Here is a 24,227-nt window from a genome sequence, read left to right as displayed (position 1 = left end):
TTAAATGAATAATATTTATTATCTCACAGTTTCTGTTGCTCAGGAATCTGGGCATGGCTTAGCGAGGTCCTCTGGCCTGGGTCTCTCACAGTCATGATGCAATCAAGGTGTCGAGAGGAGCATCAGTCATTTCAAGGCTCAACTGGAAAAGGATCTGCTTCCAAGCTCACTTGGAACATGGTTGTTGGCAAGATCCAGTTCTCCACAGGCTGTTGGACTGAGGGCCTCAGTTCCTCATTGGCTATTGTCCTGACGTCACTCTCAGTGCCTTGCCAAATGGGCCTTTCCATAGGGCAACTTGTAACACAGCAACACAGCAATTTACTTCATTAAAACATGCAAGTAAGAAGAGCTGAAAAAGAGAAAAGAGAGAATGTCAACAAGTCAGAAAGCAGTCTTTTGTAACTTAGTATCAGAAGTGACATCCCGTCTCTGTCGCCATATTCTATTCATCAAAGCCAGTTGCTATCTCCAGCCCACACTCAAGGGAAGGAGATTACACAGGTTATAAATACCAGAAGGCAGAGATCATTGGCAACCGTCGTAGAAGGCTACCTGCCACAGACCTCTGAGTACTGTATACTACATCTAACTTCCTTTCCAACATTATTGTTAATCAAGAGTGTTTTTTAGTAATATCACAAGCTTTACTTCCTAGTAAATATTTCCATGACATTGCTACAAGATGTAAAAAGGCTCTTAAAGTATCATAGTAAGCTTTAAAATAGCAAGACAAGAGTCACCCAAATCACTCAGGGAAGTATAGGTGTGTCACCGGCAGCGTGACTTGCAGGAGACCCACAAGAAGGCAGGGGTTCTGTGAAAAGGATGAAGTGGCATTATGCTGTGACAATAGCATCAACTTATTTTATAATTCATTCCAACTGGTTTTCAAATAATGGCTCTCAGATAATGCAATTCTTGTGTGTTGGGGAAAAACCAAAGCTTGGATCTACATTAGTTCATGTTCATAAAGTGAGACTTTATAAACTTTACTAACATTCCATGTCACACTATTTCCAATTTGCATAAAATATGACCACATTCTATGCATATGTGAACACTTGTAAAACTAAGGCCTGTATTCCATATATGTCTTTATGTGAAATGTTTTTCAAATTTGCTTCATTAGCTCATTTGGCCCATGGTGTTAATTAAAAGTCATATGCTTGATATTCATGTAAGTCACCTAGTTTTGCAAGAGAAAAAAATTGTTGCTGAAAGTTTATAAAACCAACTCTAGGCTATTTTTATATATGTATTACATTTTATACACAACACACATATACACATACATATATATATATATAAAACATATATTTTGGGGTATTAAAGCATATAGATAGATTGGGGGGGAAGGATTTATCACTACCCTTATGAGAACAACTCAAGTTCCATCACCTACAAAGAAAGGGTTGACATCATGATTTATATATTCCTTCTCAACAGTAGTCATTTTTTTGGAAAAATAATACCTACCTGAGAATGCCCATTCACCTTTCACTCTGATATTGTTAAATATGTATTTGATTAGAAATGCTAGTTTTAAAATGTTTGCTAAGAGTCCTGTTATAGTTGTAGAAGATACTTTTACTCACTAGCAACTACTTTTTTAAAAAATAAATTTCATTTATTCTAAAATGCTTTATAACTGTTATTTCCAAATATATGGCTATTTAGAGTATCTTCAGTTTAGTGATCTGAGATAGGCTATATTACAAAAGATGCATTTCCATTTTTGTATCATCCAAGAGATGAAAAATAGGAAGTTCATTTGTTTTCAAACATTGTATCTATGATGAATTAGCTGCTGACTTTATGACGAAAGATTCCCCTCCACAAAAGTTTCAAAGCATCACTTGTGTGTCTGAAAAGCAGAAGTTCACTCTGAGTCAATAGTTTCAACTGCTACAAGTCAATAGAACTCATAGTGTGTTAACTGAGGAACAGTAACTAGAAAAAGAATTAAACTAACTACTCCTTTCTTCTGTTAACTTACCAGACCACTATCTTTCATTTTTGGCATCAACTTTCCAGTGGAGTATTGATACATTAGAATGCCTGTGGGTAAAATCCTCATGCATAACAAAGTGTTGTAAAAGATACTTGAATAATCTATAGATATCGTATATTTTTCTAGGGCAGCCATAATAACAAAGTGCTACCACAAACTAAGTGGCTTAAATAATAGAAATGTATTGTCTCACTGTTTTATCGTCTCACTGTTTCGGAGGCTAGATATCTGAAATCAAGGTGTTGGCAACATTGGTTCCTTCTGAGGGCTGTGAGAGTCTTTCTAGGCCTCTCTCCTACGTGTAGACAGTGTTCTTCCTGTATTTTCACATCCCCTTCCCTCTATACATGTCCAAATTCCCCTTTTCTGTGTCCAAATTCCCCTTTTCATAAGGACACCAGTCATGCTGGATTAAGTTAAACCCTAACAACACTACTTTAACTTGATTACTTCTATCAAAATTTGTTGATTTGTGCCCCATCAACAAATAGGGTCACAGTCTGAAGTCCTGGGGGTTAGGACTTCAACACGGGAATTCGGAAGGGGACACAATTTGACCATAGACTGGTTGGCTTATAAAAAACAGCAATTTATTTCTCACAGTTCTGGAGTCTGGGAAGTCCAAGAGAAAGGTGCTGCTAGATTTGGTGTCTGGGGAGTGTCCTCTTCACAGATGGCCATCTTTTTGCTGTGTACTCACATGGTGGAAGGGACAAGGGACCTCTCTTGGGCTCTTTCATAAGGGCACTAATCCAATTCATGTAAGAAAGTATTAGAGGGTGTATGATAACTATTTCAAATTTCTGAAGGACTGGGTTGAAAAAGAAGGATGAGATTTGTCTGGGCTGCTCTAAAAGACAAAACTGAAATGAATATATGAAGTTAGAGAAGTAGCATTTTCACTAAATATAAGGAAATACATTCTTTGAGAACCTGTGTAATATGCTACAAGAGAGGCTTTGGATTTTGTAGTCATTGAGATGATAATATAAAATCTCAGCACTAGTAACTGCTAGCTGGGGACCTTGAACTGGTTTTTTTTTTTTTTTTTTTGCTTTCTCTCTGCTTTAGCTACTAGGCTTTAGTGAAATGGAGGGAAGGACACCTATTTCATATGTTTGCTGTGAAAGCTGAATGAGATGATGTATATTCAGTATCTATCACTGTGCTCAGCACAGATCAGAACCTTAGAAAAGATAGTTATTAATATCATTAGCATTACTATATAGAGTTTTCTAATTATTGCAAAGTGAAGAGATTATTTTGAAATATTAAAATACAGGGTAGAGGGCCGCTTCTCACAGATATTATAGGAATTCTTAATACTGTTTGGAAGCTGGATAGAGGATCTCTAAGGTGACTTGTAAATTAATATTTTATAGCTCTAGAAGTAGATGATAAGCTGGAAGTAGATGGAGCAGCTTAGGTTTTATATCTTCCCCCTCAAACAAAAACTAGAGTTGCTATTGCTTATGGTTGTATCACTCCTCAACTACTTAATTTCATAACTTGTAGCAATGGTTTTCCCTGTCATTGTTTGATTAATGTTGAAAAACGTCTGTACAAACACCAACATCAATTTTAATGTAATCTTCAATGTCAAATATTATCACACAAAGCAGCACCGAATATTCTACTGATGCAGCTCCTTGGAACTGAATGCATGCTTCCAAATGCAAGTCTGTTGTAGGTGTATTGAAATAAGTAAAAATTAATCTCTTCCTCATGCAAGGAAATATAAAGGAAACATCATCCATTCAGTAATTCCTAAGTTATCAGAATGTAACTTGGGTACCCTGTTAATGTGCCTGGAGATTGCTAGGCATTGGGAATACAAAAGTAACAAAATAGTTGTTTTCCCATGTTTAGGGAGCTTTCAGTTTAGTGGTGAAAACAACCAAGCAGACATTTACTGAACTGTCAGTGCTATGGCAGGTGGAATACAGGTTATTGAAGGCGGAGGTAGGATGGCACCTAACCACAATTTTGATGGTCAGATAGGGCTTGATAGAGAGTGTTTCTAAGCTTAGATCTTCAGGGTTAGCAAGAGTTCACAGGTGAAAAAGAGAAGGAAAGAGGATTCTAGAAAAGACAATATTATGTATAAATCCTCAGAATCAAGAAAGGTCATGCACCAAAGGAGGAATTCCAGAATTTACCTGGAGTGAGAAGGAACATTGTATGGTGGAAAATCCTAAGAGCTGAGAGTCAGAAGACTTTCCCCGGCCATTAAGTAGTGGTGCCCTTAACCCCCACCCACAAATACAGGACATACTGTGTAACATTAAAAATGCCAGCCAGCTTTAGAGTCCATACATTATTTAAGATCTTTTATGCAAATAAATTTAGAAAGATCATGGTATGGAAAGAAGATTGTGGATTACTAGATCTTGAGATTCTAAAAGCCAAATCTCTTTTTTTCCCCTCATCTGCAATAACTCTTGGTGCTTAGCACTGTGAAATTGTATAGAATTGAATCAAGAGATGCTTCTCTTTCAAGAAGGTATTTGAGGTGGAGTCACTCCACAAGGACTGGCTTTTTCAATGGAGAAATGAACAGGAATAGACTCACCTTGTGAAGAGGGAAGATGAAGTTCTCTGTGGTGCTCTGGAGGGTATTCAAGACAGAAGCCAGGTTACAAGAGGCTTGGCACACCTGTAGCGGTCGTTCTCAAACTAGTTGAATACACTTGGTGATTTTATTTTTTTTTAAATATAGGTTATCTGGTTTCAGCTCCATACAATGCAATTGTGTTGTCCCAGGAAGAAGCCCATGAGTCAAGCTTCATTGCCAGAACCAAGTCCATGCCCTTTACATTGGCCCTTTCCTGGGTTTCCAACCTTTTGTCTCACTTTAAACCTTTCCTCGCTCCTTGCTTCAACCATATGGAAGTGGGCTAAGCACACCAGTTTATTTCATTCCTCCATGCCTTTGTTATCAACCCCTCCCTCTCTCTTAAAATACTTTTGCTCTTAAAATGCAGTGTTGTTTCCCAGCTGGCTGCCCACACATATTTCAAGCATTATCTCTTTTAAATTTCTCCTCTCCTTTCCTTGTCTAGACTTGACCACTTACTACTTAGTGTCCTTGCTTTAACCCTTACCTGTAGTTTAATCTATAACACATTTCTATACTTACTTTTTTAAACATTTCCTTCTCCCCTATTATACTATTTTATACAATAGGTACTCAGTGAATGTTTGCTAACTGGACCAATGCCTGAATGTATGAATGAATGAAATACAATACAGTGCTTAAAAGCATGGATTCTGCAGTTATACTACCTGGTTTCAAATCCTTTCTCTGCCACTTACCAGGCATGTGAATTGGGGAAAGTTACTTTGTCTCTGTCTCAGTTTCTCAATTATAAAATGGGAATTGTAATAGTACTACCTGATTCATAGAGTTGTTAATAGATTTCAAATGAGCTAATATTTGTAAAGCACTTAAAAGAATGTCGGTAACAGAGTGTTATCAGGGTTTATAAAATAAATGAGTATACTGGAGCAGACATGATGAGTGTTTGAATTTAGATTCAGAGACTGAGAGCAGAGACAAATTCACAAGACACAAGAAGCAAGAAGTGATGAATTTGATGATTGAGGAAGCAAAAGGAGTTGGGACTAAGTCCTGGGATTCTAATACAGGTCATTGGAAGGGGTAGGTAGGCTTCTTCCATTAGTTCATTACTTTTAATCATTTGATCACCTGGAAAAGCAAAAAAAAAAAAAATGGTCTTGCAGAATGACACACAGTTTTATGGAAAAAGAGTCATATGTTTTAAAAAATGACAACAATAATATGTCCTGAACAGTATAGGAACAGAAGACTGACTGACCCAAGAAGGGAAGACCCAGGTGGAGACCACAGTGAACACTGGAAAACAGAGGAGATCCTGGATGGGAGAGGATATCACTAGAACTCTGGAAACATGGCGTGCTTGGCCAACAAACGGGGCAGTTTAGGGGAATAACTCTGCAGTGTTGTGGATAGAGAACACAGGAAAACAACTGTAGAACCACAGCTCAGCCAAGAGTAAGTGTAAGTTGAAACAAATTTCTTGATCTAAGTCTCTTTATTCTGTTGAATGCAAATGATAATGCACACTTCATCCGGCAAATTTCTATGAAGATTAAATGAGACAGCATTTGAAATTACTATGCAACTGAAAAATAAGACACAGGCAGTCCTTGGTACAGGCACAATAATGTGGGACCACAAAGATGATTATGCAAAGCAATCTTAATAATCAATGAGAAAAATTATAATTGTACATTGGCCTTAAAAATTTCTGTCAAAACATTAAAACCTTTCCTGTCATTTATAAACATACAGGAAAATTTAAAAAAAAAGAGTAAAGCTCATATCTATTTAGTATACTGTAATTTAAAATATTAAAACATTTAAAATTAAAGTGATTTCCTCTTTGCAAAAACTTATGAGGAATAGCTTGAACAAGTTTGCCTTCTTGTTATATAGCTAACAATATGGAACAAGCATCTTTTATACACATTGACAAACTGTCATACTCCTTTCTAAGTCTGGATCAGCTTCCCACATTTTATTCTTTATTCTTTCAATATCTTGAAATATCTCCAAGAGTGGTTTATTTTTTTTTTTTCTTCATGTGAAGGTTTTTTTGCCAGCATTACTTTCTCTGGGACACATTCATCCTGTTCATCCCAACTATTCTTTTCATTTATGTTAAGTTCTCTTTCACTAAGTTCTTGGGGCCTCATACCTAGAGACTCCCACGGCAGCAGTGTCCATGTTCCATGGTCATGTAGCATGTCTAATTTCACACCTAGCATGATTACTTTTCATTTCTTTGCTGCACTTTCACCTGTTACACAATTCCCTCTTTCAAGCATGCATTTTGTAAAATGTCATGTGAGTTTGTCACCAGGAGACAGGAAGGCAGCACAATTACCTGCTTTGTTGTGTGTTAACTGAATAACAGGTGTGCAGTCACCATGCTGAGGTGATTGGTTGCTGATCGTTATGTGCATCTGGTATTTACATAGTGATTTCTGAGCTGAAGTGCTATCATATACTTCATGCAATTGCCATTAATATACCGTAGTAAATGAAATTGGAACCATATCATTTAGGGACAGGTGTTATTTAACTAAACCATGGCGACTGAAACTTGCATATATATATATATATATATATATATATATATGATATATATATCATATATATATATATAAAATGAATTAGCAAAGCAAGAGCTGCCAGTATTTTCAACTTCATCCTTTGGGAGAAAAGTCCTTAATTTTTCTTTAATCAATAAGAGTTATGTTTGTATGTGTGCCACTCTGATACGGATACCCAGAGATGCAATATGAGTGAGAGGTTCAGCATTAGGCTCAGCTCCTAACCTACTCTCAGCGTGAGCCTCCTGTTTCTATAGCAATCCAACCATGTCGTTGTTGACACACACCTGGAAGGAGAACCGCTGCTCTGATGCCTTTCATACAACTGAAAATTTAGTCACTCTAGCTTTGAAATTTTTTACTTGAAAAAAATAACTAAGAAAGCCATTAATTTAGAATTTTGGTGGTTTTGCTTTTAATTATTTCTTACTTTGTTTTCGGTCATTGGAAAGGAATGGCTCTAATTGAGGCAAATTTAAATTAGCTTTGACTTTTCACAGTGTGTCCCTGGGCCTCACCTCATTCTTTCTATCTCAAGAAATGCAACAAAAGACAAATGTAAGGGGAGATAGTGTGAGTAACAGAGACCACAAATCTAGCCCCATGAAAATTAAAATGCTAAAAATGAAAAGATATATCACACATTTTTTTAATTTTTTTATTTCAGCATATTATGGGGGTACAACTGTTTAGGTTACATATATTGCCTTTGCCCCACCTTAGTCAGAGCTTCAAGTGTGTCCATCCCCCAGACGGTGCACACTGCACCCACTAGGTGTGTATATACCCATCCCCTCCTCTTCCCTCCCACCTCCCAACACCCGATGAATGTTATTACTATGTGTGCACTTAAGTGTTGGTCAGTTAAGTCAGTTAATACCAATTTGATGGTGAGTACATACAGTGCTTGTTTTTTTCATTTTTGTGATACTTAGTAGAATGGGCTTTAGCTCTATCACATATTTTAAAAGAAAATTCCCATTAAAATAGGAATTAACTAAGAATTTATATTAAGATAATAAGTTCGGAGGAAAATGGCATTTATGAGAATGTTTATTTTAGACTTATTTTTAATATCAAGTATTGTAACCCACCTAAATGCTAAATAGTGGGAAAATGGCTGAAAACATATTGTAATATACTAACTACATGGAATATTATACACATTTAATCAATGTAAATGTTGATTTTTAAATATATTGTAGCAGTAAAGAAAAATGCAAAAGTATAGTATGAAGTGAAAAAAAAACACTTTGAGTCAAAGTGTAGAATGCAAGGGAGTTGATGTTTCTGCCGCTTTCCTCATAGCAGGAATGCTACTGCTCTCTTCCTCCCAGTCCCAGCACAAGGAACCGCTGATGCTCAGCCAGCCCTTTGGAGTTATAGCTCAGAAGAAAAACTTCAGGGAGAAGCGGTAACTGGCATGGCAAAGTCCTGTTATCTTCAGGTTTCTGGTATTAATAGACTCAGAATAGTAGACGAAACCCATCCTGATTCCTAACATCAGTTTAGTATTATGTCCCACTCTGAATCTCCAAGCCTGCCCCCATCCCAGATGGTGTACCAGTGTGGTCTATTAAGTAAAAGGTATAGAATAACATTCCTAGTAGTGGATCATAGGTGTATCCAGAAGGAATAGAAGGTCAATCTGCCTGAAATTCTTCCTCCTCACGTTGTGAAGCAGGTTCACTGTGCACCAGAGAACACCCATGCATACCAGAAGTAACATGAAGCAGGTTTATTATTTAAAGACAGGCAGCAAAGGACAACAGAAGCCAATGCCTCATTGTGAGCCAGTTCCCAAGACTTGGGATATCTGTCCAGGGTAGATGAAATTTCATCTATTTGTACCCCACCTGTATCACAGGGACCCCACAAAGCAGTTCACTCCGAGTTTTATACACTGGGGCAATAAGATTTGCTGGGCTAAAGCATTGAAGAATGCCCTGTTTTAGGAGAGGTTCCTGGACCAGAGCCCAGGCTATTCCAGCCATCCAGCCCCTCCTTATGTCAAAATGTTGTGTTCTCAGCCCACTCTACAGTTATTCTGGGCAACTAAAAATAAGACGGGGCGACCGGGTTGGTGCGAGGCCACCCAGAGAGCAATCCTGCATTTTCCTCCCCTTCCCTGCTTCCCTTTCCCTTTCCGCTCTTCCTCCTCTTCCAACATGTTCTTCCTCTCCTTCTCTTCCCCTTTTACATCTATTTGTCCTGTTGACAGAATGCTTGTTACATCTTGGCAGCATCTCAACCTCATTGAAGCTTTGAGAACACGGGTGTTGTCTCTTCCGACAACCTTCCATCCTGAGATGATGAAAGTGGATCCATGTGTAAGTGATCCCGTCGTCTTCTGAGGGAATCTACTTCCTAGTGTGTTTCTAATTCTTTAGAGTAGACTGTCTACAAGAAAACAAATAAACTTCTCTCTTGGTAATATTGATCCTCTCTTATAACATAACTGAATATGTGTCACTTTTCTATTCTTCTCCCATCACAAGTGAGAATGGGGAATAATAACAGGGATGCTAAAATATTTCCACTTTTTGACAAGGTTGGAGACTATGAAATATTGAAAGATAAGGATTGGGAGTTGATGGAAACTCTTTATTTCTCTGGATACTGTTTGTCTTACCTCACAGTAAAGACAGGGGGACAGAGATCACCTGGATCAGTGTCCCATAACAGATCACCACATGCAGATTCCTGGACCCCACTGCAAAGCTACCATGTTAAACGAGAGAGTAGGGATGAGATGGAGGTGAGGTGGCTTTGAGAGTCTGCCTTTTTAACAAGTTATCCAGGTGATCCTTGTAATTTCTAAAACTTGGGAATCACTGTTCACCTATCTTCTTACACTCTGAAGGAAGATCTACAGACTCCAAAGAATCACATTTTACTTCCATAAGCCTTGAAGGCAGACTAAGGGTGATGAAGATGGCATTATTCATCTCAATTATTCATTTTCATTCCCCTTCCTAAAAGAAGATTATATGCCTCTACCTTTGCCGTGCTTCTCTTTGGGAAAGGCATACTCCACGGCCTGATCAGCTCTCATCTACATCACACTTGGCCACGTAACTTAGTATGGCCAGTGCAATGTGAGTGACAGTGATATCTCCAGCACCTGGGCAGATGCTTCAGGAGCCACCCCATGGCTCTGACATTGCTCTTTCCCCATGCCACATGACTGAAATAGGCCTTTCCTTTAGTCTGGATCCCCAAGTGAAGAAGACATGTGATGCAGAGCCACAACTCTCCTACAACCTACATTGACATAGTAAGAAATAATCTGCTGTTTTTATAAACCACTGAGATACTGGACTTGATGTTTTTAATGGATCGTAACATAGAGAAGGATTTCTGATACAAGAAAATAAAAGAGTTTCTTTAAATTTTTATGAAAAAATAATAACACATATGGCCACATAAAAGCAAAAAGTAACTTGTGCTACCTCTAAGGAGATGCAGTAAATGTACCTCACCAATACCCACTGAAAGGACAGTCCCAAGAAGTACACCAGTTACACACTGGTCTCATGCTTCCACAGACCCTCCCCTCAAGCCTGCACTGTTTCAAGGACAATAACAGCTTTAATCTGTCTTCAATGGATGGGATAGTATTTGCCCTGCTCCCCTCCTACAGACACACACAATTTAGACAAGAAGGAATACCGCCAGGCAAATCTCTTCAGACCCATCTAATTTCTTCAAAACTTTTCCTGCTTTATTTTCCAAAATCAACCTCTCTTCTTCCATGGCAACAGAACAAGACAAAATGGCTCTGTTTTAATATTCAAGAGCTGTTACTCCCAGACAATGTAGTGCTGTTCAGCAGAAAAGCCCTAATTCAGCATATTAAAAAATTTCATTAACTCTTCCCTTCTCATCACTTTTGAATTACAGATACCCTGGTCAATACCCTTGTCAGACCCCTGATTTCATCTTCCTGACATCATAGGTTACAAACATAAATCAGAATGAAAAATAAAGCCTATGGCTAAACCATTGCTACCTACTCATTGCATCCTGTAAATAAACAAACTGGCAGGATTCTGAAATAGTTACATAACATTACCTCCATAAATACCATTTGGATCTGGAGTCGTATACATATAAAGGAATTCCCAGAAACTATCTTTCTTTAGCTTCTAGTCATCTAAGTAAATAAAAACATTCTGAAATTTTTTAAAGGATAAATCTAAACTATACTGGAAGTAAGTTTAACATGCTGAAAATATACATGCACGTCTACTCTTTATCTAGATGATAAGTAAGTCACATGGAATTTTATTGAAGCAATTATAACAAGCCATTTGTACTTCTTGCTTAGTCCAATGTCACTATATAGTACAAAAGAAAATGTCTCTGTTTGATGACAAAAAGCCAGTAACTCCTTCAGGTGTAATTGGACCCATGTCATTTGGCACAATGTACTTTAAAACGGTATGCGGCTGTCTTCAAAACTCAAAGATCGATCAAATATAATTTTGCAAATGTGCTTAAAGGACCTAACATGAACCAGATCCCTTAGTTTGCAATATGCTGTTTCAAATATAAAGAAGAGGTGCTTCCATATGGAATAGAGCCATTTAGGAGCCACAGTCAGTCACTGAGGAGAATCAAATGTCCCTTTGCTTCCTGACCCAAGCCAACAGAGTCAGAGGTAATGATAACTGATGTTCCTCTTGTTACCTGACTTAGAAGCCCGTGATGCTGCAGAGCTACTTCTATTTAACTCTTAACAGGAAGGAGCCCAGTATGGTTCAGGAGCTTCTGAGGCTGTTGAGTCAAGACGGGAAATACAAGAATGCTCTAAACTCCACCAGGACCACTTGGGAACTGACAGCTCCCAGGCCAAGATGACCAGCAGAAACCTGACAAGTTATTTATAGATTCCTTTCCTTTCCTTCCCTAACTACAAGAATCTAGGACATTCCAAAAGGTCTAGGAGGAGTTCACTTGGTCCAACACTTCCTGGAATACCTCAGAAGTCCCCAGCATTATTTTAAAACCTCAGGGAGCCTCCATATTTCCCTAACTAAAAGGAAAGGAACACACACACTGATTATGGGCTAGACTGTGTGCCTATTAGCTCAGAATTATATCCAAGCAAACACTCTGATACATCCAGAATCCTCAAGGTGTAGGGGTATAAAATATCAAGCTTCATTCATCAACGGGCAGTCACTGTCACAGGCACCTCCAGCCTGCCAAATTTACCATCACTTTGATGGGGACATGGATGTCCTCCATCTCCTGGGGGATTTTTTTTTTTTACTTCTCTTATACCTTCTTATATTAGTTTCTCCCCCATCACACCTCCAAAATATATGACCATAATAAGACTGCCATCTACACTGGTTAGGGCATTTGTTCATTAAAAAGCCAACTCTCAGCTAAATGAAGAGCAAAAGATCATTAGAGGTGACAGAGCATGGAATTTTTGAAATGAGTACCTCCCATAAGGGCTCAAATATCACCTTGGCCGTTTATGACTCTCTTGGTATGTATTTTATACACCATTTATTTAAAACAGCTTTGAGAGAAGGTCATTCAGGTATTTGGATGTGGGTTAACATCTAAAATGAACCATGGTTTATTATTCTTCTTATTGTCCACTTACTAAGGATAGTATAGTAGATGGTTGAAGTCTATGGCCTCATTTGAGAAAGTGCAAAAACAGCACTTTTCCTCTGTTCATATTAGAATGAATATTTTGATATTTAAGGCTCTCACCCCTTAGGAGTGAGTGGTAATTTTGTGCATATAGTATATCTGCACCTCATCCTTCTAACTCTGGAGCATAATATTCTAACTCAGGCAGAGAAGAGCTGCAGCAGAAGGATGTTAGTGTCTGCAGCAATGTTCTGTTTAAATGAATTATATCTATAAGGCGATCTTATCAAGCTTGTTCTAGCATAAGTGGCAGCTTTATGTTGAAGAACAAGAGGAGGTAGTGAAGGATACCGTGATGCATCATAAACCTGCAGAGTTTTTACAAGCCAAGATAGATGTTGAGATAATGAGAACGGATTCACTTGTCAGAGGCTCTGATGTCAAGACTAGAGTTTTCCATGATTTTCAAAAAAGAATACTTTTTAATACATTCACAACACCATAGCACTCAACAGCAATTGATGATCCACAGAAATGTGTGTAAATTAATATCAGAAAGAAGCACCGAGCTCTGAGTGTCCAGCATGCCTGTGGGTAAGATGATAGTTACTTTAAACACTGTGATATTTTTGCCAGTCCATCTCAAGTTTGCTCTCATGATTCTGGAATTCATTGAAGGTACGTACACAGAAAGACCAAAAGCAATTCATTTGAGACTCTGAACAGGATTTTTTATGAAACCCCTGCACAAGTGGGAACTAAGGAAATTTAGTAACCATAGGGGGAAAAAATGAAGCTCCATCATTAAAACATCTTTGAGAAGAACTGAGAAAAATTAAATGGTTAAAGGCTCAGAATGTAAAGAGGTTAATGTTGGGATGCCTCCAGAGCAGTTTAAAACTGTTAATGTCCAATGAATTTATTAACCTAGAAAAAGAATGAGTTGTGAATTTAAAAGTATGATAATGTTACAGAAGTGTTAAGAGAATTCAGGAATGAGAGGATTGTGAGAGCTGCCAGGGGCCATCAGATTTCCTTCTGTGATGGCCTCTGGGTGAAGCATAGAAACAGGCATGATCTAGAATATTTCTACATTACAAGACCATGATTGAATTTCCTAAACAAGGACCAAGAAAGTATTTTGGATTCTGAAAGGGGAGCAGGGAACAGGGAGGAGCAGAGGGTACTCCAGTCAGAGCTATACTAGAAAAAGATCAGAGACTGAGCCAGGAGGATAGCTTGAGTCCAGGAGTTGCAGGTGAATTGTGATCACATCACTGCACTGCAGTCTGGGCAACAGAGCAAGACCCTGTCTCCAAAAGAAAATAAACAAATAAATAAATGATTTATCTCTTGTTGCCTACTGATGAACACAATCATTGTACCTTGAGGAAAGAATTTATTCAGTAAGTATTAGCAATCAAAACAAATTTGGAAGGTTCAAACAGGCTTAAGAAATGAAAATAGAAGAAGATATATGAATAGTTTGTTCCAGTGTATAAACAAGTGATGCAAGCATATGGTGAACACCATTTTTTAGTTTGATGAGCAAACTTACTAGAATTTTATTTAAAAATGTAAAGGATTTCAAGTACTAGGTCCAATTATTTCCCTCAAGACCAGTACCCCCAGCTGCTCCAAATGGAGCAGCAAAGTGAAATTAACCAATTCCCTTGAAAGGTTGTAGTGGTTCAGCTTCAGGGGGCTTGTTAATTTTCCTTCTCCAGGGGTTCCAACTGAGGCCTGAGAGCAGAGCAGGGAGGCAGAGTGAAAAGAAGAATTAATAAGCTTTCTAAAGTATTGCTACCCTACTTCTTTCAAGGGAATTGGTTAATTTCGCTTTGTAGCTCCATTCAGATCAGCTTAAGTTTGAGAAAAGCTCCAATTAAATAGAGGGAGAGGGGAGACAAAGGCAATTGGGTAGGATAGAGAGAGAATGGATAGAATTTAAATCAGTGACCTCAATCCAAAGCATTGCCCCAAATACTCAAAGCACTTTACAAACAAACACTTATAAAAAATCTGGCCAGAACATAAAAAGTTTTCATTTTTATTAATTTCATGCTCCCTTTGAATCTTGGTAGAACTTCTGAAATGCAAAAGTTTTCTATTTGAATCACAGGGTTAACAGTGATTTATTCATGTCTCATCCCTGTAATACTCTCTTCACATTTGGCTGGCATGAATGTCTCTACCCATCTCCTATGTGAAATAGCAACAGCAAGTGTTTTAAAATTGAAAACAAGAAATAAGCACCTAGGGGGAACCTCTCTTCAGCACTGCCTTGAGTTATAAAAAGGAAAAATATGAAAAGGAATAAAAGTAACTAATAGGAAAAAAAGATGATAAATGGAAGAGGCTAAAAGGGAAGAAATATATGAAAATAGTACATATAAATTACCTACAGACATGAAGCATCATATTTTTAGAGGTATTGTAAAGGGCGTATGTAAATACATGCATTCAATTTATAATATAAATAGATAATGGACAAGTTCTCACTAAGAAACCCTAGAACACATAAAAACACTGAAACAAATAATGTAATATCACCCTTGATCTGGTTCAATAAGTGTTCAATAAAGCTCTAGTATCTTAAAATTACCTGACCATTATCTGTAGACCACTTTCTGTTTATGTGTTTCTTTTATAGAGTTTTTAAGACCCTTTCTTATAAAATAATCTTTTACCTTTGACAAATTTGGCTGACATCAACCATTTAATGTTAAAACACTGAGGAGTAGTCTCTTGATAGGGACTATGACAAAATAGAAAAGCACCCCACCCAAATCAGAGCTTCAAGCATGTCCATCCCCCAGACAGTGTGCACCGCACCCATTAGGTGTGAATATACCCATCCCCTTCTCCCTCCTCCCACTTGCCCAACACCCAATGAATGTTATGCAATCATTCTTGAGATGCAGAATGTCCATGATCACATCCTTATAACATGCACTACCACCCACTGCATAGCTCATGGACCCATTGATCATAACTCCCTTCTACTAAGTGCCAAGAGCTACAAGACCCCTACTCGAGAGAAGGGAATGATAGTTACTTTATCCTTTCTAAATCCCATCAGATAATATCTTTTATTTTCCCTGCCAATATATAACCCCATTTGAGCTTATAATGTAATTGCATATGTCCAAACTAGACCATGGAGTCAAAAAGCTATTTGGTCCTATTAAAATTTTTTGTGTATATGTACAATGGCACCCCTCTGTCATCACATCCCCTCCAGTTATCCACTCTTAACGTAAACTGATTCTCTAATATATGATTTATTAAACGATATCGACTAATATTAGTCCCTGCCTAGTACTTACATGCAAGTGACTTCCTGTGACACATACATGGTTAAAATTGCAAAGCGTGCTGGGAAAACCCAGCTGTGACATTGTCCCACTTCTTTATTTCACCCAGCCCCAACCTCTGGCTCTTGGAGACATTCTGTTTTCCCATAGACTCTGTTACCAAAAGACTGTTCAGTTTCCATTTTATGGATGAAAGTTATCAAACCTTAATCTCAGCTCCAGCTCCATTATCCCAAACTCTCTGTGACTTTTAATGGAATTTCAAACCACATGTAATACTTGAGTAGCAAATACTCCAAGTGATTCAGGATTCAGATATGTGGGACTTAATGAACACCCTTAGAAAATTTAGAAAGTAAATATATTTTCACTCCTGCCTGTCCACATTTGTTTTTTCTACCTCCTAATTTAGCTCTATGCTTGTCTGCCCTTCCCAGCCAGCAAGATGCCTTCTATTCTCCAGCTCTCTGGACTGACATGATAAATCATTTACAAAAAAAAAAAAGTGTTAGATATCTAATAAGTTATACCTTAGGAATATTTGCGTTTCTAAATACTACTACACAAAGGGAAGAAACTCTTCTAAAAGGGGACCAGCACAAAAATCACCAAATTATAGAACTGGAAGGGACATGAATCCTTCTTTCTTGGGTCACATTGTGTATGGTTTATTCATTCAATTATTTCAACAACTATTTTTTGAGAGCCAGTAAGTACCTTCACGGTGCTTGTACTCTTTTCTCTTATTTCAATTTGTTTATACCAATTTTAGTTGGACATTTGTCTAGCTTCCCTCTCACTGGTCAACTAGTTTCAGGAACAATTCAGGCTTATTATATGGTACAATGGTACCTTGTATGTAGTACTCACTCAGTAAATGTTTGAGGAATTTAATTCAGTCTCAACTAGTTCCTCATTTTAGAGTTAAGGGAAAAAGTACACTGAATCTTTTGGGACTTTTCCAATGTCATATATCTGGTCAGTGGAAAACACCGAATAATTCACTAGCATTTTGGGAATCAATAAAGAAAAATACATTTTTTCGTAATGTTAACCTTCAAATATACTATGTTGGCACCCAAGTATATTGGCATTCCACCTAAATGCAATGGTCTTCTTTTTAAAATACATCTGATTCAAATTTGAATCTTTAGCACCAATTTATTTGAAATTATATATTTAATATGTGCTTTCTCATAACTATTAATCTAACTATCCCTGATCCTGACACATTATAGAGTTCTATGATAACCAGGCAGTGTGGTCTGATAGGATTAGTGGCAGGAACAGCCTCACTATGCTCAGAGTGCATTTATAAGACAAGCCTCAGTATTAGGAAAAATGATAAAAACCTAGAATGACATGGAAGAGGGTGAACAGGCTGGTGGAGGATGAACAACACAGTTGTTTGAAAAATAATTAGAGTACTAGAGAATTTTGGACTTTGAATATAAAGACTTTCAGGGAGTCCATTATGCTATTTTAAAATCTTTAAAGGCACTGACTATGGCAAATAAATAAATTATTCGTGTGTGTCTTCAGAGACAAGAATGAAACCAAAGCTGATGCAAAAGGAACTTGAACACTGTCAATTTAAATGTAATTGACCTATTAAATCAGCTAGACTCAGTCAGTTGTGAAAGAAAGAGGAGAGAGGAAGGAAGGAAGGAAGGAAGGAAGGAAGGAAGGAAGGAAGGAAGGAAGGAAGGAAGGAAGGAAGGAAGAGGGGAAGGAAGGGAGGAAGAAGCGAGAAGACAGAAGAGAGAAAAGAAGAAGAGAGAAAAAGGGAGAGAAAGAGAAAAAGAAACTTTTGTCCTTCAACCATTCACACGCTCAGGGCGTTCCTCTTTCCCCATCGCTGATAGCATCTAGGGCAAGCCTCTCTGCCCCATTTAGTCACAAGAACAGTCTCGTTTCAATGCTTTTTAAAGCCCCATCTAATAATATTTTTTAAAAACTCTGAATCTTTCCCTGTCAGAAGCTCTTCTCTTCCCCTGTGTCTGTACTGGCAATCTGAAGTGCCTGCCTCTTACCTTCACTCACTGTCTACTCCTTTTGATGGCTTTAGAGTCAGACCCAGAGACAGGGAGAGGATTAGGTGGAAACAGCTCATTGTACGCGACTGGTAGAGTTACTATTGGGGCTCTTTTGGTGAAAGTTTCCCTCACTGGGAACTTTTGCAGACTCCTTGGAACTCTTCTACTAAGGATTTCTCAACTGCAGTCCAACCCAAGCAAAGCCACCTATCCAGCAGGCTACTTGGGACTAATCTGGGCTTCCAGCAGTTCCTTCTGCTGTGGTTCCCATGCCCCATTAGGTAGTCCTTTTGGATAGGATCCCCTTCAAGCTTGCCTATGGTCAGTTCCCCTCAGTGAGATGCAAACCTAGATACTGGTAAGGACGCGTATTTCTCTACAGCTGGAGCAAGTGCAGCTCATTCCCAGAGCTTCTGTTCTCTCTCTCTTCCCTCTGCCACCAGGAAGGGATAGCTCCAGCCACAGCCCCTCATCATTGGACTATTTAAGAATAACTCAAGTAGCACATCCTCACACATCAAGAGCTTGACTGACACACATGTCAGCGTTTTAGCCTGATCTTCCCCTGAAGCCTTCTCACTTAGAGTGGAGAGGGAAGTACTTACTCTTCCCCATCCCAGCGACACATAGAAAATATTCCCCAAGACAGTCTTCCCTGAAGCCTTTCAACCCCAACCTTTCACATATGCTTTGGGGTGAGTGATAGCGCAGGCAGGCCCAGTTTAGGATCATCTTCTTTGCAAATCTAACTCCTCCACTGAGAATGTTTTGTTCTCCAACTTTGGGTCTCCAGAGACAACAGAAATAATTCCATTGAACATCCTTTGGCTTACGTAAAATGCTCCAATAATTCAAAGCGGTTCGGAAAGTGTAGTTTGCAATTGTGAATCACGTAACCAAAACATTTGTGCTCCGGTAATATTCTGAAAGTAAAAAAAAAAAAGAAAGTATAGTTACCTTGTGAACTGCTAAAGAGTTCAAGCATAGGCTAAATCTCAATTCTAGACTGTCAGGGCACAGGTAAGGCTCCAGCATAGATGGAGAAGATGATAATCTCTAAGGTCCTTTTGGCTCTTGAGACTTCATGATCCCCGGGCTGCCTCTGTATCAGATGAGCTGAAAGGTCCCCTACTCTTCAAAAGCAAACAGAGGAAAGAACATCAACAGAAAGCCAGAATATGATGCAACTCGATAAACATCTCCACATATCCTTCTTGGCTATTATTTATTTGATCTCTTCTCATTTTGTTTGAATTGGCGTATCATGATAGCACCATGCTTGTTATTTCAACTCTAACATCAAATCCCTAGAGGGATAAAAGGAGAGTTCTGAGTTCAGCTATATCAAGTATTCAGATAATCAAAAGAAGCTTAGAAAATGAAATAGTAACAACACTGGCACAGTTAAGCAACGTGGAACTATTCAATGTTACGCTATTTAAACATAATTACTAATAATTACAATGATAACAATTAAAATAATTTCATTCTCTCCTTCTAATCGCACTTAGGTATTTTCTTTCTCATGCCAGATATCATCAAACACAGCATTCTCTCTGCTCCCCAAACTTGCTTTGGTTTGATTTCTCTTCAGTAACTGAAAGAAATGTTGTTTAGACTCCAGGTTAGCTTTTTCCCTAATCCTGATCCTGAATTTGTCAGCACATGCACTTTTTGCTTTCTCTAAGAAAACCTAGATGCAGAACTCATTACTTCTCTGAATGGTCCTAAGAAATACACACACACACACACAAAGTGAGCTATGTAGATTTTCCAACTTTTGCATATGGAACATGGAAAAGAAGGTTAACATTTTATACCCCACATTAAACAGCTTAAAATCCTTCAGATAGTCTTGACTTTCACCCTCCTCTTCAGCTAAATCTCCACGGGAGACTTTTTTCTTCTTTTGACTTTTCTCTTCCTTACTGTGATACCCTGACTGTGGGCCCTTTTCTCCTCTCTCCCAGGTTTCCTTAAAAATTTCTCCTTCTTTCCTGTATACATGGAGTCCATGCACTCTACTTCAGCGCCTACTGCACGTTTTGCATATTTAAACACATCCCGGGCGTGTTCAGCAAACAAAAGGGGCGTCATAACCACACCTGCCTTCCTGGGAATACAATTTAGCCACCACCTTTGATTACTGGAACACACTCACCATGGCTTACCCCCCTCATTCCTAAGGTTTATCCAGATATTCTTCTGAAAGAGCTGTTTCTCCCTCTGTTTAGACATGCAGTCTCAGCAAAATAATGCAAATTTCCTGTCTGATTTCTGCTCTGTCAACTGAAGCTGAGTGGACAATCTCGGGTATTATTTTCCTCAGTAGTCACAGTAATCACACTCACCTGATGAAGCAGTGACATGGATCGTGCATGCCTTGCCTGTACCCTCAAAGTCTTGCATTTTGCACGTCTTTGAGTCAGCAAGGCCTGAAGACATCACCCACAGCACGCTTCTCCTTTTCAGACTCCACATTGCTAATGGCTCTGAGGACTACATTCCACAAGGTTATTTTTATTTCCAATCATACGTCTGGAAACGTGCTTGGGTGGAAATAATGACAGCAATGATCCAGATGATTATACCTTGAATTTATAGGGCACTTTTCTGAGGAACTCAGAGTTCTTCTAAGGCTCAGAGACTCCCCATCACCTCTCTTTCCTAAATATCATAATCCAAAAAACAGCGATTGTACCTATAATGAAGACTTACGTCAAAACTTCAAATGCTTTTTTAAAGGGCTAACCATAAATACATTGTACTGGCACGTTCCGCCCCTTCCCGACTCCAAGAATGACGAAATAGGAAGCTGGCAGCGAGTCCCGGAGCCTGCGCTGGTCGTAAAGTCGTTTACTTTCTGCCCGAGGAAGGCATTAGGACGTGCGTCAGGGATCGTTAGAGAAGTTGTTCAGCAACTGTCAGGCCCCAGATAATTACAGACCACAGTTTCTTCTAAGACGTGCTCCCCGCTTTCCACACGGCAGTAACTGCCCCCCGCCACCTGTTCCGGCAGCACTGCGTGCGGAGAACGTGCGAGAAGGGCCTGCTGCTCACCTGAGGTTAATGATTACCCCGTGGCTTTTCTCTGCAGTTTACACATTCTAATGTTTTCCTGCCGCATTATCACCTGGAAACTTTTACAGGAAAAGAAAGACACGCACTGCAGGTCAAGATTACCTGTAGACTTCCTCGTTGATTCTGTGTGTGCATATTTAATCAGCAACGTAGTTGCAGTGCGTTTGAACCAAGCTGGGAAAGGAAGAAACAAAGGCAAGCAAGTGACTTGAATCAAAATGACCTCTCTAAAAGTGTGTTGTGGAACCATAGAAGGAATGTCCTTCTAGGGTTGCAAAATGACGTTCATGAGGGCTGTGTGCATACTGCACAGGGCAGATATCACTGCTCTGTTGATTTAAATTGATAGTTTGCAAAATAAACACACGCAAGCACACATCAAGAACCTTCATCTACACTCCTTAACTGCTGCTTTTAACTAGGTAAGCATGGGCCTTTATGAGGTTAAGTGATCGTAATTTTGACCCAGCAGAGCTGCACTTTATGTTAAAAAAATGAAAGCCCTTTGAAGATCAATAGGTCTGTGTCTTCATTCATTTTGCAAGGGTACAACCATGCTGATTCCTGCGCTGTAACAATAAGGAGAGCAAATATCAGCCTCATCTGAGAGACATGAATCACAACGCAATCTTGCCCAGATTGCCCCCATTTGTCCAGTCTCCCCCAACCCCTCCTGTTCACTACGTCAATACTTATCTCCTCCAGACGCTTCTGAGAGTTCAAGCTGGATGTCTCAGTAAATATGAATATATATGAAGAGATCAGAACCTCTTGCCCAATAAATTAGCAAATTTACATTAGTTCATTAGAATTTCCTGAAATGGTATTTGGAGTGTCTTGGAAATTTTCTTCCTTAGGCAAATGCAACGCAAAAGAAAAAATTGCATTTCACCAAAATGCATCCATCCCAAGCCTCAGGCCCATCCACAGGAAAAATACAGCTACCTTTCTGTGGCTTACCTGCCTGGCTCCCTAATGAGGCTCTGCTAATCTCCAATTCTTATAAGTGGTTCATTTTTTACTACATCTTAAGCTTACAGCGGTGTGGCTTTGGGGATGAGATTCTTTTTAAAAAGCTATGTCTAAAGGCAATCCATTTGATAAAAGAATAATACCCTGACTTCATCTTTTATCATTTCCCAGTGATACTTGGGCTGCAGGTGGAATCCTGCAGTTACTTTGTTTAACATTAAAAATAATTTCATTTTCCTGCCAGAAGCTGGTCTTACTGATCATGTTGCTGCTTAGAAGCCTGGAGGATCATGGCTTTTACCTAACTTTCAGTAGTGAGAGATGGCAGATAATCCTAATTAAGAAAGAAACACAGACGGGGAGAAAGACTGCAATATAGAACAAAAATAACAAGTCTACTGTAGTAGCTATTTCCATAATCCAAAAGAGAAAGGGAAATTGTCAAGGCAGCAGGAATTGCTTTCAAGAGAAGTCTCCACGCCAAGTCTAAAGCAGAAATGCAGCTGAACTTGCTCAGACCTCCTACTTCTTTCTTCAGTTCAGCTGAGGATTTCAATTTAATCTAGTGCTGCAAAACCAACAGTTCAGTAGAAAACATCACAGATTCTGAAGAGAAAATCATTTTAGTATTGCATTAACTATATTTAAATTCAGAAGGTTTGAAGATATTTTCCCTAAGGCATTATTTCTTCTTTTTCTTATCTTAGTTCAAATCAACTGTTAAATCTTCTATTTGAAGACTTAGAGTTGATATAGGAAATGTCAATGCCTGCAGTCTTTTGACCTGCTGTAGTTGATATTCAGTCTGTTAACTTGGATGTCTAATACTATTGTTAAAAGGTTGAGTGCTTATTAATGTTAGCCCTGGGTAATGGCAATGGACACTATCCAAGATAGCATAATATGAATGCTAAATCTGAATACAGCAGAGAGAAAATCCAGGATTCTCAACAAATTAGGGTTTATTTGTATATATGGCTCCCATAACAGATAACAGATTTTCTATGTACTGCAATAAAATAAATCTATCTCTACAATTAGATGGAAACAGTGTGGTTTTAGTGTCAGACAAACCTAACTCCATGTAAATATAGAAAGAGACTACACTGCCTGCTGGATAACCCATAACGTTCATAATTTAAGTGGTTTCTAATGATATAACCAACTCAATAACCCATAAATGGAGGCAATTGCAGAAATTGGAAATTGACCAAAGAAATATTAAACATCAAGTATCTCTCATCCAACACTGAAAAATTACAGAAATATTCTTTAAAATTCAGAATCTAAAGGACTGTTTATAGAATCTAAAGGACTTACCCAGAAGTTCTGCAACTGAATAGAAAGATAAATGTGGGTTCTGTTTGGCTGGAAAGGGATAGGGAAATAATTATAATTGAATGGCTGTGGCATACCAGACATTTTATATACAGCTCATTTACTTCTCATTACAGTGCAGATATTATTTTTTTCCATTTTACAGAAAAAGAAATTGAGACTAAGAATAATAATATTCACAATGATTGTTTTTATTACTATTTTATTAATAGTTAACATTCAGAGGAACAATATGTCAGTTACCATACTAAATTCTTTAAATGTATTATTTCATATAAGCCTTTCCAGAAAAGGAAGATATTTTTATTCTCATTTTATAAACGAAAAAATTGGGGCTTGTGGAGTTGGAATAACTTGCCCAAGATTACACAGCAAAATGATTAGGCCAAGGTTAAAACCACAGTGAAGTGTTACGGCTCTTTTAGAATATGTCTAGCAGGTTTTCTGGTTTTTACTGGAAAACCCACACATAAAAAATAGAACCAGTCACTTCTACTAGGCCACAATCAATAAGTGAGGCAGATATGATATGCTGAACTTGCTATAAATATGAAAATTTTGTAAATTACTGGTTTTGCAAAATGTGGTAGTATTTTCTAAATTACCACTAGCCATTGCCATAATTGAAAGCTTATAGCATTCACAGGGAAAATAAAGGCAATATTTACAGCATTAAATCTACTGTCAGGTATT

General features: G+C 38.3%; 1 long non-coding RNA gene and 1 other non-coding gene across 4 annotated transcripts; one reads left to right on the top strand and one right to left on the bottom strand.

Moving 5' to 3' along the window:
- Positions 1 to 21,014, bottom strand: LOC123637702. Of its 3 annotated transcripts, none has more exons than XR_006735033.1 (3): positions 20,495 to 21,014; positions 19,101 to 19,276; positions 1 to 352 (listed from the first exon to the last, which is right to left on the bottom strand). It is a non-coding gene; the product is annotated as an uncharacterized LOC123637702 (long non-coding RNA). The 3 variants fall into 3 exon arrangements; XR_006735034.1 differs by having other exon boundaries at positions 19,101 to 19,271; XR_006735032.1 differs by lacking the exon at positions 20,495 to 21,014 and having other exon boundaries at positions 19,101 to 19,361.
- A 2,925-nt stretch (positions 21,015 to 23,939) lies between these two features.
- LOC123639032 lies at positions 23,940 to 24,001 on the top strand. Its single transcript, XR_006735602.1, has one exon. It is a non-coding gene; the product is annotated as a U7 small nuclear RNA (small nuclear RNA).
- The last annotated feature ends 226 nt before the right edge of the window (positions 24,002 to 24,227 follow it).

The sequence above is a fragment of the Lemur catta genome, chromosome 5, assembly GCF_020740605.2.
Source record: "Lemur catta isolate mLemCat1 chromosome 5, mLemCat1.pri, whole genome shotgun sequence".
Lineage (NCBI taxonomy): Eukaryota > Metazoa > Chordata > Mammalia > Primates > Lemuridae > Lemur > Lemur catta.
The sequence above is the reverse complement of the archived record's forward strand: the minus strand, read 5'-3'. Positions and strand labels throughout refer to the sequence as shown.